The sequence below is a fragment of the Polypterus senegalus genome, chromosome 4 (assembly GCF_016835505.1).
Source record: "Polypterus senegalus isolate Bchr_013 chromosome 4, ASM1683550v1, whole genome shotgun sequence".
Classification (NCBI taxonomy): domain Eukaryota; kingdom Metazoa; phylum Chordata; class Cladistia; order Polypteriformes; family Polypteridae; genus Polypterus; species Polypterus senegalus.
The window spans coordinates 110,043,748-110,059,578 of NC_053157.1; the positions used below are offsets into that span (position 1 = coordinate 110,043,748).

General features: G+C 38.3%; 1 protein-coding gene across 1 annotated transcript in view; it reads right to left on the reverse strand.

Annotated features, from left to right (window-relative positions):
• LOC120528596 (pyroglutamylated RF-amide peptide receptor-like) overlaps nucleotides 1–15,831 on the reverse strand; it is a 92,470-nt gene that overhangs the window by 13,019 nt on the left and 63,620 nt on the right. The window lies entirely within an intron of this gene.

The window sequence follows — 15,831 nt, forward strand, 5'->3', positions numbered from 1 at the left end:
CTACAAAGATCTGTACTTAGTTTCAAAATATCTTCATTCATTCAATATACAACAACATTCATACTGATAGATAGACGTAACAAATCCTTACTAAAGGAAATGTTTTCTTCCTCAGGGTCTGTGTGTCTGTCTCCAGGCCATCCTCATAACAAGGTTTTTTCCATAAATACATTTTAACACAAACTTCTTAATAAAAAGTAACAAAAATGAATATTAAACACCTTAAAGAAATGTGAATAAAACATCAGAATATGTGAAGAACCCATCCATCCATCCATTTTCCAATCCGCTGAATCCAAACACAGGGTCACGGGGGTCTGCTGGAGCCAATCCCAGCCAACACAGGGCACAAGGCAGGAACCAATCCCAGACAGGGTGCCAACCCACTGCAGGACACACACCAAGCACACACTAGGGTCAATTTAGAATCAGCAATCCACCTAACCTGTATGTCTTTGGACTGTGGGAAGAAACTGGAGCGCCAGGAGGAAACCCACGCAGAGAACATGCAGAGAACATGCAGGGAGGACCCAGGAAGCGAACCCGGGTCTCCTAACTGCGAGGCAGCAGCACTACCAATCAAAACTGAATTTAATTATACCAAGCAAGGATTTTATTTGTAAAAAAAATGCACAACTATGAAACATAAACAAAGTGGGAATCAATAAACCTCAATACATAGAATGTAAAGTTCTATTGATTTTCATGTTAATTCTTTAAATACTGCCAACAGCACAAGAACTATTATTCTTTCCCCAATATTCAGATACAGAATTCTCACAGTCCAAAAACAGAATTAAACAAATGGAAAGAACAGGAAACTTATAAATGTAACTGAATGCATTGATTTAAAAATACTATATTGGAAGCAGGTGAAAATGATAACAAAGTATCAAAAAATAATACAGGATATTCAACAAACATTTGGACCCTTACTTTCACACAAATACATCAGGGACCACTGCATTGATACCAGAGGATTCAACATCATCAATTCAATGGCCAATTTCTGGGTTTACCTAGATGGACTAGTTGCCCCCCAGAGTTTTTTGGTTTGGAGCGATTGTTCATTCTTTTAGTACTGCTCAACACTGCCATGTATTCCTTGTCCTCTATCGAGGTCTCATCCCCTTCACCTGTCTTGGTCTGTGTCTTCATCCAGCCATTTGTTGCTTTTCACTCCACATGTGCAAATCAAAAAGGTCATTATCTTGATAGAAATCAGATACTGCTTGCGAACATACACCAAGTTTTGCTTGATATCGAACGTTTTTTGTTTCTTTATATGTAGTCAGTAAATGATGAAATATGATATAAAAATTGAACAATAAATTTTATTATGCTTGTACCGAAAAAAATCACTTTCTCCCTAATTTTAAATATAATGGAGAGAAATGCCCTGAGCCATATTAAGAGCATCATAGGCCCCCAGGCAAAGTAGTATGCTGTGGCCCCTGTTTTGATAGCAAAACAGAAACATACATACGCATTAGGGACATCTTGGCACCTTGTGCTCCTGGGGCCCCCAGCCAGTGCCTATAGTGCCAAAGTCTAAGGATGTTATTTACTTACTGTAAACTTACACAAACATAATGACATTAATCTAAATTTCCAAATTTACACTGGGTATCATCCATCCATCCATTATCCAACCCGCTATATCGTAACTATAGGGTCATGGAGGTCTGCTGGAGCCAATCCCAGCCAACACAAGGCGCAAGGCAGGAAACAAACTCCAGGCAGGGTACCAGCCCACCGCAGGGCACACACACACACGCACACACCAAGCACACACTAGGGACAATTTAGAATCGCTTATGCACCTAAACTGCATGTCTTTTGACTGTGGGAGGAAACAGGAATACCCGGGGGAAACCCACGTAGACACGGGGAGAACATGCAAACTCCATGCAGGGAGGACCCGGGAAGCGAACCCGGGTCTCCTAACTGTGACGTAGCAGTGCTATTATAATATATTTAAAAAAGGTTGCCTTATTTTCTTTTTATATCTGTACATTCTCAAAAACAAAAAAATATTAATCTAACAGATTTTAACAATCTGGACAGCAGCTGTACACACTAATAAATTAATTTTACTTGTTTAATTTCAAACATTCTATATAGGATTATAGCATTATTATTGTCATGTGTGCATAGTACTTTCAGTACTGCAAAAATGCCTCTATTACAACTTTACTATTATGTAACAAGACTTTAACAAAGGCTTCTTTTAGTCTTACTTAAATTCACAAAGCATCAGTAAATTAGTCAGTCACCAATGTACAATGCGGCATATTAACATGCTAGTAAAATTAATTGTCAATATGAAGAATTTGACTCAAACTTTGAGTATTGACTCAAGTCTTATACTCAAACTAGGGGGGCAAGCCCCCCTGGCGCCTTTGGCGCCTAACCCCCAGTTGCGGCCAAAATATTAGTAAAATCTGTAAATGTTCAAAAGAAAAAGTATTAGTTATTGGAGTCAAAGTCACGAAATTTTATAAATATGTAAAAAGAAAAATTAATTATTATTTAACAGAGTACAAATCATGAAATGAGAATAAAATATTTACTCTCTTACCGATTGGTGTATTCCCAATCCATTCATTTTAACTGACATTCTTATAGATAAAAACACTCTTTTAAAAAATGACTCATTTAAATAACAGGAAAAATCACACGAAAACTAAAGTGGTATGCTATGGATCATCGTAACTCGACCTTCAGATAACTAAATCACCTAAATACAAGGATTGGTGTTATGAATAGATATTTTTTTTAATACTTTGTTCCTGTGGAAGAAAGTTTACTCAATCAAAAATAAAAACCAAGACTTTCTTCATATTTTAGTTTATAATTTAAAAACAGAATATGAATCTGAAAATCTAACAACATCACATTAAATTTCGATAAATTCTGAAAAAAATGATACCAAACATGCATAATAGTAAGTGAGCATATAGATGCAATTTGTGGTATCTATATATATATAATTCACTAAGGCAAGACAACCATGGAAAGCACGCCGGAAGGGGCGTGGATTCACTGAGCCGCCGACAAGTAAATAAGACACTTATGGCGCACGCAGGAAGGATCCACGCCCGCCAACTCCTGGCACCTCCGAGCCATGTTGACTGTTCATAGAGGCATGTTTCTCACGGAGGTGAATCGCCATATGCAGCGTGTGAAACGATTTACGAGGGGTATCTCATGGTATCCTTAAATAAATCCTTTACAACTGAGGTTAAAACACAATGAAGTAAGCAGTCTTTAAAAACCGAGTTTTTGGTTACAACGCATGACCGTGTGCACCATAGCAAACTGTTTTACACTCTACATACAGCAATTCGCATCCGCGACAAACATGCGTCTTCTCCTGCAGGAACACGGAAAGTCTACGTGAGTCACACCTGCATCTGGACTATGCAAAGATGACAACGACTCAAGTGACGAGTTGGAGGTAGGCACATGAGGGATGGCGGTCCGCCAGTTTTCAGTCACAGACGATTGTGTGTTGGTTCGTTCCGTGCATTGTTATAATGTTGCTTTTCTTGCTGATTTATTACATTACTGATTTTTCAAATGTTAATTTTCTCCCTGTGCTTAAAAATCATTAAAAAACCGGCCTGATTATGCGGCGTATGGTACGCCGCGGGTTGGCCATACTGTATATTCTATGATGCAGTAATACCTTGATTAATGGCCCTTAAATATTCCACATTTAAAAGATGTAAAACTAGGTGCTTATAGAGTTAATTTATTTTTTGAACATAGAAGCATTTGTTGTAGGCAGATGCAAACACTGAAAGTGACACCAGTCCAACAAAGGACACATTCCCCATGGAATTAAGAAGGTTTATCTAATCTAATAAGTATTCACACATTCACACTTGATCAGTTTAGCTTTGGGGTGGCACCCGAAGACTTTGTTGCGCTAGTGCATGTAATGTCTGAGATGTAAAATATAGTGTTGCATCAGCAGTCCATGCAATGAAAAGCTCTTATAACCTAAAAGAATCCAAAAACATGTGATGGAGTACAGTTGCATGTACATTGAGTAACACACTTTAAATTAGTTAATTTGTTTATTTTTGGCAAAGAATGCATAATATTAATGACTAGTACACTCAGTAATTCCTTCACATTTAAAGGATGATAAACTGAAGCCATCACTTTCAGGCTGTCAACAACTGACATCTAGAACATAACAACACTTTGCACCAAAAAGTCAATTTATATGTAATACAACTTCAGAGGTACCTGGAAAGTTATCTTATTTTATCTCAAAAGACAGAAAAAAAAAGTATAAAATTTGTGACAGCCCTTGTTCAATATTCACATGTTCTCTAATTTGATAGACTTCCCCTCTAAACTAATTTGAATCTTCTACTGTATATTGTTGGTTGACGCATTGCACAAAACACTGCATAAAGAATCCTCTTTTAGGTTTTACTCTGGCACCTCTAATGGTTTGCCTACAGCCTCTTCTTCTCAAAAAGGCTTCATTCTAATCTGCACCACCCCTTTTAGTACATTTGCTAGAAGTGTTTTAAAAGACAGTACTCATTTGGTTTACTTTTACCATGCATTATCCACAACAATAATTATTCATTTTCCTCTGGTTTACTGTTACCTGGCAACAATCGTTCTGTTATAACCTCAGGCTGTTTTGTTAAGTTGGCTAGCATATCTAAATAGATTTGACAGGCCTTCATTGACTCATTTTCTTGTTTTGTCTACAGTTGGTTTGTTCTAGTCATTCTCTGTCTCATGTATATAGCTTAGTGCCTGTGACTTTCTCGGCCCTTTTCTAAATTCATGGTGCTGTTTGCTTTGTCCTTACATTTTCATCTGTTCCTTTTTTAAAGTATGGAATTTGCATAATAAAAAGCAGATTTTCTAATTTATGGAAGTCTTCTTTATTTATCTTAGACCATTGGTTTCCAGTCTGAGGCCTGGAGGACCCCTGTGGCTCAAGGTTTTTGTTCCAACCAGTTTCATTGTTTAATTAGCTGGTTTTTTTTTTGCTATTCTTATTCTTTATTTGAAAAAGAACATAGTGTGCATTTATGAAATATTTACATATATTTGTGTTTTTTGTCTTAGATTTAAGTTGCTCATTTTCATTAATCATTACCCTATTAATTTACCCTTTTCTATTCAACTTTCTCCCCACGTTGTATCCTAATAGTGACAACTAATGAGAAGTAGTATAGTTATATGAATATAGTGGTAGCGGTGCTGCCTTGACATTCCAGGTTCCCGTCCCAAGTGCTCCCTGAGTGGTGTAGGACAAAGTGGGCATTGCTCATTCTACTAGGCTTTAGTGGCACACCAGGCCTGTTAAGAAAGCAGATTTAACAGGAATGCAAGCACCTAGCTGCACAAAATTCCTACTTGCATTCCAATCTAAGTGACTAAATTCCAGCTCGTACCAGGATCTGCCTGGACTTCATCTGATAACAAAGGTGTAAATCAGATTTTCATTGACATCTCTCCAGAGGCCCCTCTGCAGACCTATTGAGCCAGAAGACACAGATAGAACTCCAGCAAGTACAAAGACCTTAAATTCAAGGAATGACAACTAAGATGGACAGTAGATCTCACTTATTAAAAGGCACTGATTTTGTAATTGGAAGTGCCAGTAATCCAATCACGAGAAGGTTCAACCTTCCATTAAAACAACATGCACCCCATCTCGCAAGGGAAAAAGAAAAAAGGTAGGGAACAGCAAGTTAAGAGAATTTTGGGGATTCTTTCGGTGCACCCTCTCTGAGATTCTCTCAAGGAGGTGAAAATATGCAAAATGACTTTCTGATACCTGGTCTTTGAAACCTAAGAGGTTATGAGCCGCTCTTCTTTGGATAGCCAAATCTGACAAACTCCTCTCTTCGTAAACCTGATGGTCAGAAACAGTCATAGCTGTGTGCCAATAGTCTGATGGGGATGAGACGCCGTTACTTAAAGAATGGAACTTCAGCATCTAAGCTCTTGGGCCAGAATGAGTAATGCCTTTTCCTTATGAAGTGGCAGAAGGCAAGCTGAAGAAACAGCAGCACAGCACTGACAAGGATCACTCAAAAAGAGAGAGTGTACTCTAATACATGAAAAATCCTCAACTTGAACCTGGACCAACAAAAACAATATCGGACATCAGCTTTAAAGACCTGGTATCATAAAACTATGTATCCGTTTCAAGTTAAAGTAGAATCCTAAATACAGTACCAGTAAACAGCCAGCCTATGTTATGTTTGTCTGTCTGCATTCAATCTTATATTCTTCTTCTCAAGTCCTAAAACCAAGGTTTTATATGCCCTTCCAGAGCTATAGCTCTATCCGCGGCCATAGTGAGGTCCTCCATAGTGCATTTTTCGTCCAGGTGTGGGTAGATCAGGAGATGTTCCATGGTCTGTTTTTCCTCGTAGTTGCATAGATCGCTGTCATTAGAGTACCCCAACTTGGTCATGTTGGCTTTGGATCTGACAGTCCTAGTGCGCAGATGTTAAGGTTTTTCCATGTTGTCCACTCCAAGTCACCACCAGTGGGAAGATGTTCTCCCTAGGCTAGGAATGTTAATTGAGTTGATGTCTCTAAAGTGCTCGCACCAGGATTCCAGCCTTGCTGTTTTGACTGTTGGTTTGGCCTTGTGTATGAAACTTTTCTGGGATTTCAGGTGTTTAGCAACATTAGTATGGCCGTACACTGGGTGTCTGGGGTCCTCTAGTTGCTTCTGTTTTTCCTGCCTACTCACCACATTTATATATATATGCATTAATCATACTTCTATAATCCTTGATTTTATCAATAAATTTTTATTATTCTGTTTTTTAAAAACAAGCGTGCTTCAGTTACCTTGATATAGGTAAAGGCCAGAGACCCACCTCCTACAACAAAGAAATGTAAGTTGAGTAAAGTAGGACTCTGGCCGAATTATTGGCTTAATTACCAGTATCACCAAAGCCAAAAGTATAATTAACCAAGTTAAAATTTTCTTTTTCAAATCCCATATTACTATAGCACCCTACTGGTTGGATGTTTTATTGATTAAAAGTCATTAAAAACCCTACAGTGGAATTTGCATGTTCTCACCACTTTCATGCAGATTTCCTTCCACAGGCCAAAGACAGACAGGTTGGGTGAACTGCTGTGTGGGAGTTTTCTCTGCAGTGGACTGATGCCCTATGCAGGGATTATTCCTGCCTTGCACCTGATATTTGGTGGGATAGACTCCAGCTTCTCTGTGACCCTGCTCAGGATAAGCAAATTTGTTCATTATTCCATGCATAAAGCTGAAGAGAAATTTTCTATGTTGCCTATGAGTAAGTAAAAAAACTGTGTGCATATCTTTTTAAATAGGGAATTATATACAACTAGACTATATAAAATCATGGAAGGTTGATCTAAAAACTTCACAAATCACAACTCTGTACTGGCATCAGAGTCTAAAAGCAGAGTTGCCTGTCTCATCACATTCTGGACTTTTAAAAATAATTACCGTCCAGTAAGGTATTTAATTTTTGTAATAAATGTTTTCCTTATATCTCCATCTAGCCATCCATTCATGATCAAATTTCCTTAACCACCAGGGCCCAATCCAACATTATCAGGAGCAAGGTGGAAATCAAGCCCAGATACAAAAAAGATAATTCTCAGAAAATAAAAAAATAGTTTAAGAAATGGAGAAAGAAAATAAGAAACCAAGCAAACTTACTTTCCCAGTTTAAAAAATATTGACAGAGAGCATGGGTAAGAAAATATTAAGTCTTGCTGTAAGTTGAATGAAGATAGAGCACTGAGTTTTTAAAAAGTGACTTGATTTCCATATCATAATCTGACAGGCTCCACAGTTTGCACTCCAATGTGTATTTATGTTTGCAAATTTTACTGAAATTATAATCACCAGCTGTTCTTTCTTTAGGCGAATTACACTTTGTATATCATTGCAAAAAAAACAATGTGGTTGTTTAGACGGCAACATGGAGGTTTAGTGGTAATACTGCTGCCTCACAGTTAGGAGACCTGGGTTTGCTTCCCGGGTCCTCCCTGCGTGGAGTTTACATGTTCTCCCTATGTTTGTGTGGGTTTCCTCCCACAGTCCAAAGACATGTAGGTTAGGTCCATTGGCTGGTGCCCTGCCCAGGGTTTGTTTCCTGCCTTGTGCCCTGTGTAGGTTGGGATTGGCTCTGTAGTTTGGATATAGCGGGTTGGATAATGGATGAATGGGTTATTTAATATATTCTATGCTATAAATTTGTTAACATGGTGGTGTACATAATTCACTTTTAACTGTCGTTACTAAGGCTCCTATCTGATCTTCCTGCTTGATCTGAGATCAGATGTTAAGGTGTTCTTCTTGAAATCAGTGTTACTTGTTGCAACATTTAGTCTTTGAGCATTTCTTGGATTATTGAAACTTCAAAGTATTACAGTCACACCGATTTCTGCATTGTGCTACTTCACACATGCTACAGACTATTGCATTGATTCCCTTTCTGCATTTCACTCATATGATCTCTGTAATTCAGGAAGACTTCTGCTTTATAAACACATTCAAATCAGGACCCATTTTGTGACATATTTTTCTGTCCCACTCTCCTTTCTTTTGATCTGATCTAAAGTTGTGCTAAGAACAATTGTCCCTTAAAAGTATCATTCTTATCCAGATCCAATTACAGTTCACCCTTAAATCTGATAAGGCTTATTTACTTCTGGTTCATGGTAGCATAGTTAAGCAAGAAAAAGGATTTTTTCTTAAAACAGTGGAAAATAAATGCCCTATTTCTGATTTTCCTTTTGTTACTACAACATCTTTAAAATTTGAACAGCTTTTTCAATGTCACTAATTTTCCTTTTACTTACCTCAGCCAAAATTTTTTACACTCCCTCTGTAGTAGGTACCCTGACTTGACAGATAATGCAGAAACAATAAGGTGTAATGAAAAATTAAATTTTAAAGTTACATGCAGTACATTTTGTATTTTAGTCTTATATATTTGTTAACCACAACTAGTACATATAACACTAAAAGTCATTTGGAATCCCAGTCTACTCAAGCACATTCAACCTATTGTCCACTAGCTGCTTTTTTTAGACTGATAGAAATATGAAGAATACATGAATGAATGAGGTACAAAAAAAGCAAAAGGAACTGGATCCCATCCTGATTTAATACTTATTCCATTTTTTCCCTACAAGAGTTTTTTTGAGAGTTTTTCCTTGTCTTCTTAGAGAGTCAAGGCTGGGGAGCTGTCAAAAGACAGGGCCTGTTAAAGCCCATTGCGGCACTTTTTATGTGATTTTGAGCTATGCAAAAATAAATTGTATTGTATTACATCATCATGTGCACATGACTTGCTGTGCTCTTCTGAGGAGAGTCTAGATTCTGAGATCTGGGATCTGCAATGCCATTTGCAGCAGTATAGGGAGGAACTGAATAGCTGTCGGCTTGACTTCAGGCTTAGTGATTCCGAAAGGTGAAAAGAAAAAGTGTGGTAGATCCAGCAGCCACTCTCCCTGGGTGAGCAGTGTAAGACAGGTCCGGCAATGAGTCTGCACAGGAAAAGGATGGAGCAGATTGTAGAGACATTACAGAGTAGTTGAAGAGGGTGGATTTTAAAGCTGAGATCTGGACTTGGTACACCATTTGCATCATCAGTTCAGTGAAGGAAGACAGCCAAGAGACAGGTATATCCACAGCTGCACTCAAGGGGGCTTGCCTGTCCAAGTTGGATGGACAAATCACCACATAGAAGTTGAACATTTAACACCTCTTCTGCATTGCATATCAAGACAGCACTCAACATCCCAGCTGTACCATCTGAAATGAAGTGCTCAAGACCCCTGGTGATGAGTCTTTGTAACTGGCCGCACAATCAAAGCATAAACGAAGACCAACTCACTCAGTTTAGTGCAACATACATAATAGATAACAATAACAAGAAAACATATACAAGATCAGTATATATGATCTGCAGCACTCAGCCTTAAGATTTTACAATGTAATATGAATATTCTAATCTTAGTTTTTGGCTAATTTCACGGTCCTACTTCAAACCAAATAGCCTTCGAACCGAGCAAGGAATAGGCATAAAACCATAGAAATAGATTACTTTAGTATCAGTTTTCAAAAGATTCAACAATAAGCTTTCTAGACATCCCATGTTTTACTAACTAATTTCCTGCAGAAGAGCTGTTGTGCAGTCTCTCCATTCTAAACATTTGTCAGGTTGGTGAGGACTGGGTTTCCTAACTTGTTTCTTTGTGCTCTACTAGAAAATGTTGTGCTCTGAAACTTAGGTTTCTTGAGTGGGAACATTACTTTAACAATTGTGTGCATGCTCAACTAAATATTATGAAGTGGCACCTCACACTTTAGTAGTCAAATCTTTACCTTGTTTGGTTAATTTAATATTGTATTAAAAAAAGCACCACCATAATGGCTAGCATTGTAGCCATGCAATACCAAGCACTTGGTTTTATTCCAGGCCAAGTCACTGCTTGCACATGTGTTTTCTTCTTGTCCTGTGGTTTCATCCTACATAAAAAATCCCATGTGTTAAGGTAAATGGCTTAGTTTGGTTGTCTATAACCAAGTGCTAGAATGTGCAAATGTCAGGTCTTTAATGAATTGCCACTTCTAGGTCTGGTCCTTATTCTTGTGCTCAGTGTTGACAGTAGACAATCTGATTATTCACAATACTATACTAGTTAAAAGAAGTAAGAAAATGAATTGGCGGAGAGCTGGCATCAGGAGGGCAAACTGCATGCATATATGCCATTGTGGGTGCAACATCTGATTAGGAGCCTGACAGTAAATGGTCAAAGAGTAGGCTGAGGGCTTCAACTAAAGAATTTGTGTTTGCTTCCACAATCTGTTTGCAACAAAGTTATAATAGATTAGGGTATAACATATCTGAGAATAACAAAAAATATACACGCATATAAATTATGTTTTTGAATGCCTTTTACTTTAACTGTACTTTTGGATGAAACATCAGAGGCAGAATAACACAATTATAGTGGTGCAGTACAGAGCACACAATAGTCTTTGAAAAATGCTTAGACATGCTTTTCTGTGCAAAGGATACTGCACAGTACTGTAAATAACCATAAGCATTATTTACATATTGTTTCATAGCTGCAAACTGAATTTGTAATAACACAGCTATGATTCTTTTTTAGTGTGTGTTAAAGTGAAGCATAGCATATTTATTAAAATATAGTCCTGATTAATATCCTCTGATTAGAAGATCAATCAGCTCATCTTTTTCCATTAGTTACTAAATTGGATCAGGTATATTTTTTTCTTAGACTGTATTTAAATTCATCCATCCATCCATTTTCTAACCCGCTGAATCCAAATACAGGGTCACGGGGGGTCTGCTGGAGCCAATCCTAGCGCACAAGGCAGGAACCAATCCTGGGCAGGGTGCCAACCCACCGCAGGACACACACAAACACGGGCCAATTTAGAATCGCCAATCCACCTTACCTGCATGTCTTTGGATTGTGGGAGGAAACCGGAGCGCCCGGAGGAAACCCACGCAGACACGGGGAGAACATGCAAACTCCACGCAGGAAGGACCCGGGAAGCGAACCCGGATCTCCTAACTGCGAGGCAGCAGCGCTACCACTGCGCCACTGTGCCACCCTGTATTTAAATTATTTAACCAAATTTAAACTTAAAACTGAGATCCTAGAGGTGCCACTCCCCAGGAGTGTTTCTATAATCTTAAGTTTTGAAGGCGATAATTCAAATTATTAACATTATTCAAATTAGTAACATTAGTCTACTTTAGTATTTAGTGGAGTTAATACTTTGTAGATACTACCAAATTTAAAAGTGCACAGTAGATTTGACAGATCCACAACTACTTTCTTTAAACCTGGACTACTTTTTGTGGTGAACTACTGTCTTCATGACTGTCGTTTCTAATATAAGTTTGTAATTTAAGTGTACAGTAATTCCTTTTCAAATTCTTGCTTAATCAATGATCCATGGTCTGCAGTGTGTGCTTTGGTTCTAACTAGCATGGGTGACAAAAGTATTAGCAATAAATTTCCAAAATCTCATTTTATTATAATTCATTGATCTACAGTAAGTACGCTTCTATGTGCTTGCCAAAGTCTGCATGTTTCACTAAAGTTTTGTGCAGTACAAAATTATTAGTTTATTAGATCATCATGAAAAATATTAAAACTGCACACAAATTTCCTCCAGTTATCATCTATAATTAATTAAACAATCTTGATATGTATACATAATGTATTAATTGCACAGTGTTACAGCAGGGTGGTGCCATTGCTCCCTCGCAATGTTAATTATGGTACAGTTAGGAGGTGTGGTGGCTTTTTATATCTTCTGACCTACCTAACATTGAGACAAACCTTTAATTCTTCCTTTCTTTCCTCAATGTTATACCATGATCATTGATTTTATTTTTACCTTGTCCCTCTGTCTTGGATTTTGTCTGAACTTTGATTTGACCCTCTGCCGGCCTAATGCTGCCTACAATTCAGTAACACTTAAGTGTACTGTAGGGCTTAAGTGTACTTAAGGGCTTTTTGTTGTGCTTGTTTTAGTAGTTCATTGCTATGTAACACAAACAAATCCACTGTTAAGGTTATGTTACACAGCAGTAGCTGCATTTCCAACCTCATTAATGTGCATTTTGAAATTGCGAAACAAAAAAACAGTAATGGAAACACCTGACTTCTGAAAAAACACAAAATTCGCAAAAAGTTTATACGCTTGCTTATAGTGGTTTATCAGGTGATTCAACAAAGCAATAATTCATTAAGCTGCAATGGAAAGACTTTTTTGCATTTAGGTCACATGACATGACACAAATGTTCAAACACCTGTGCAAATGTGATGTGGCAAATACAGTAGCATCATGAGCACTACCAGGTGACCCAACACACACGTCCCTGATCATTACGCCTGCAGAACAATAGATGTCCGGCCTTTCCTGTTAACATAATCCCAATACCCATCACTTGGTGCACAATTAGGCATAAGTAAGCCATTGATTTCAACATACACCTGAGGTTTTGCATGCCTTGAAACTGCTCTGTGAAATCTGCCGTGCCTCTTCTATTTTACATCAGGTAAAGTGATGTATTACCTCATTAGTTTGGAGCATATGGCCTGACACACCCTATATGCACACCTGTGACTGGTTTTGCTCAATAAAAGTCTCAACAACAACCCCGTACCCCACACAGGTAGCCAGTTTATAAAGTGCATTGGCAATGTGCTTCTCAGTTGGGAATGGCTCCCTCATGTATGCTGTGGCAGAGGATACAAGAAGGCCTGTTGTGCTGCATAATTCCATGAATGTTGAGCTGCTCATCCTAAAACTTTGTACCCGCACCTCAGTATAATCACTGCAAACTATTTCAAAGAAATCCCTAATAAGTGGCATCGATCCAAGTATAGGGAGTTTGCATTCGTTTTATTATATTCACTTGCTCTTGTCACCTTTGGTTAAAAATGAATACGGTAATTGTAGACACAATCAAAGTAACAGAAGTAACACCCAGCATATTGGTCGACATTTCTAATTTCAGATGAACAAATACAAAAAAACTTAAATATTATTCACATAAAATCACTTAATGGAAACACAGACAATTCATATTTGTATTTTGTCAACTTTTCAGAAATGTTGCTTCCATTTTGTGCATAACTGCAATGGAAACATGGCTACTAATACATGAGCTCCTATTTTAAGCTGTCATCATTTGTGCTTTGTCTTACTAACAGCAAACAAAGCACTTGTTTTGTTATAAAGGAGTACTTGACAAGCAGATACACCTAGATGGTGTCAATTCAAAAGTGTTAAACTTTAGCACTTAAACTCTAGAAACCCATCAGTGAGAAAATAGTTGTCAGAGGACAATAATGTGGTTGCATAAAACAGGTTGTTTTATTACAGTACACTAATAAGGTATGGAAAAGGAAAGAAGGTAGTATTAACCAACCTTAGAACTTATGTACAAACCTAATAACGTTACCTTCACTATTCTGCCCATGAAGGATTCCCTAATCAAGTTAGCCTTAAGTCTTTTGCCTGGTGTCAGGACCTGGGACACACATTTTCTGTCTCTACTCTGCTCCTTTCAACTGTTACTGTGGTTTCTGCAACACTGTTCAATGCAGCAAGGACCTCACTACTTTTTTTCTTTGCAACACTTACTTTCACGCTCACTGCTGGTGTAGAACAAGTAGTGTTATCCTTTTTTCAAGGCTTTTAGGCCTTGTTCACACGGGCGTTAAGTTTTTGGATAAACAAACTTGCTCTGAACGTCCTAGACATTTATGTTGCATTTTGTGGTAGCGATCGATTGACTTCTACACCGGCGTTCGTTTGTCTCTGTCTAACGCCAGCCTGCAGCCCAAATTGTAGTTTGTGTGTTAACCTGTGGAGGCAGTGTCGGGAACTGGATATGAAAGCCCTTGTCGTTTTATTTGAGGTACCTCCTTTCAATATGGACCATTTTGCTGTTAGATATTAATCTTCTTGTTTTAAAAATACCCGTAATACGGCGACGTAGGGAGAGAAAAAATCGCCACCGCTGCTGGGTTCATCCTCTGACTGCACAACGTCAGGTTAAAGGAAGTTTTTTTTGTGCTTTATGAAGAAATGGAAAATTTTTAATTACTGTTGGATGTCGGTTTCCACTTTTGATTGTCTGCTGCAGCTGGTGCAATGCCACATTGCACGCCGATTAACCAATATACGACTTGGTGTTAGCCCCGAAGAGAGACTACTTGTCACTTTGAGGTAAGGAAACAGTAGTTGAGTGTGCGCTTACACCGGTGTTATGCACTGAAACGCCCCCCCGCCATGGATTGCCCTCTCTACATAATCGTTATCAAATATTATATTAGAACATAAATTAATAGGTTCATGGTTTACAAATTACATGAGACAATAAAATAAAATAAGCAATATGAAAATATATATGTTGTATATGAAAACATAAAAATATTAATATCATGGGATATATCCGGTCCTTCGAAGCGTAAAATAAACGTGCAGAAAACGAACTAGAAGCAGTTTCCTTGCGTTCATTGGGTTTTGAACGCCAAGAAAAGCTGCATGCAACGTTTTTTTGATGCCGTATAAGCGCTGCCGGACAAGCGCACGTCACCAAAGCCCGTGTGAACACTCTCATTGACTCCTAAGTGTAGAAAACACTCGGCGCTTGATCCGTGCTAACCGGACACTACGAACGCAAAAACGCTCGATTTTAACGCCCGTGTGAACAAGGCCTTAGTGTCACACAAGGCCTATTAAAGCAGCATGTTAAACAGGGATGCAGAAATTCATCTGCAACCTCATCCACCTTATTCCAGAGTGTATGACTGAATTGAATTGAATAGTCAGCTCTGTACTTCATCTGATAACAAAGGTATAATCAAGAGTCTCTGCAGAGACTCCTTCAGGCAAAAAGATGCCCAAATGGATTGATCTGATGGACAAATTAATGCAACTATAAACATGCATTGGAAGTGACATTCATCACATCACCAGAGATTACACTTTCGATCATAACTTTCTGCATTTATCTCTTTGGGGAGCTGAAAGCTGACAAGCTGCTCTCTTTGGGGCGTGAAGCAACTAACTCTCTGAAGAGTAAAAAGCTTACAGTCCTAGCACTAGCATCCATTCTACAAAGCCAGATTCTATGGCAGTGACTTAGCCAAGTCTGAGAAGACTGAGAAGAAGCCATTACTTAAGAAAGAAATTCAGCACCTACACTCTTGTGCCAGAAAGACTAACACTTTTTCCCAATGAAGCTGCACTGGATACAGCAACAGAT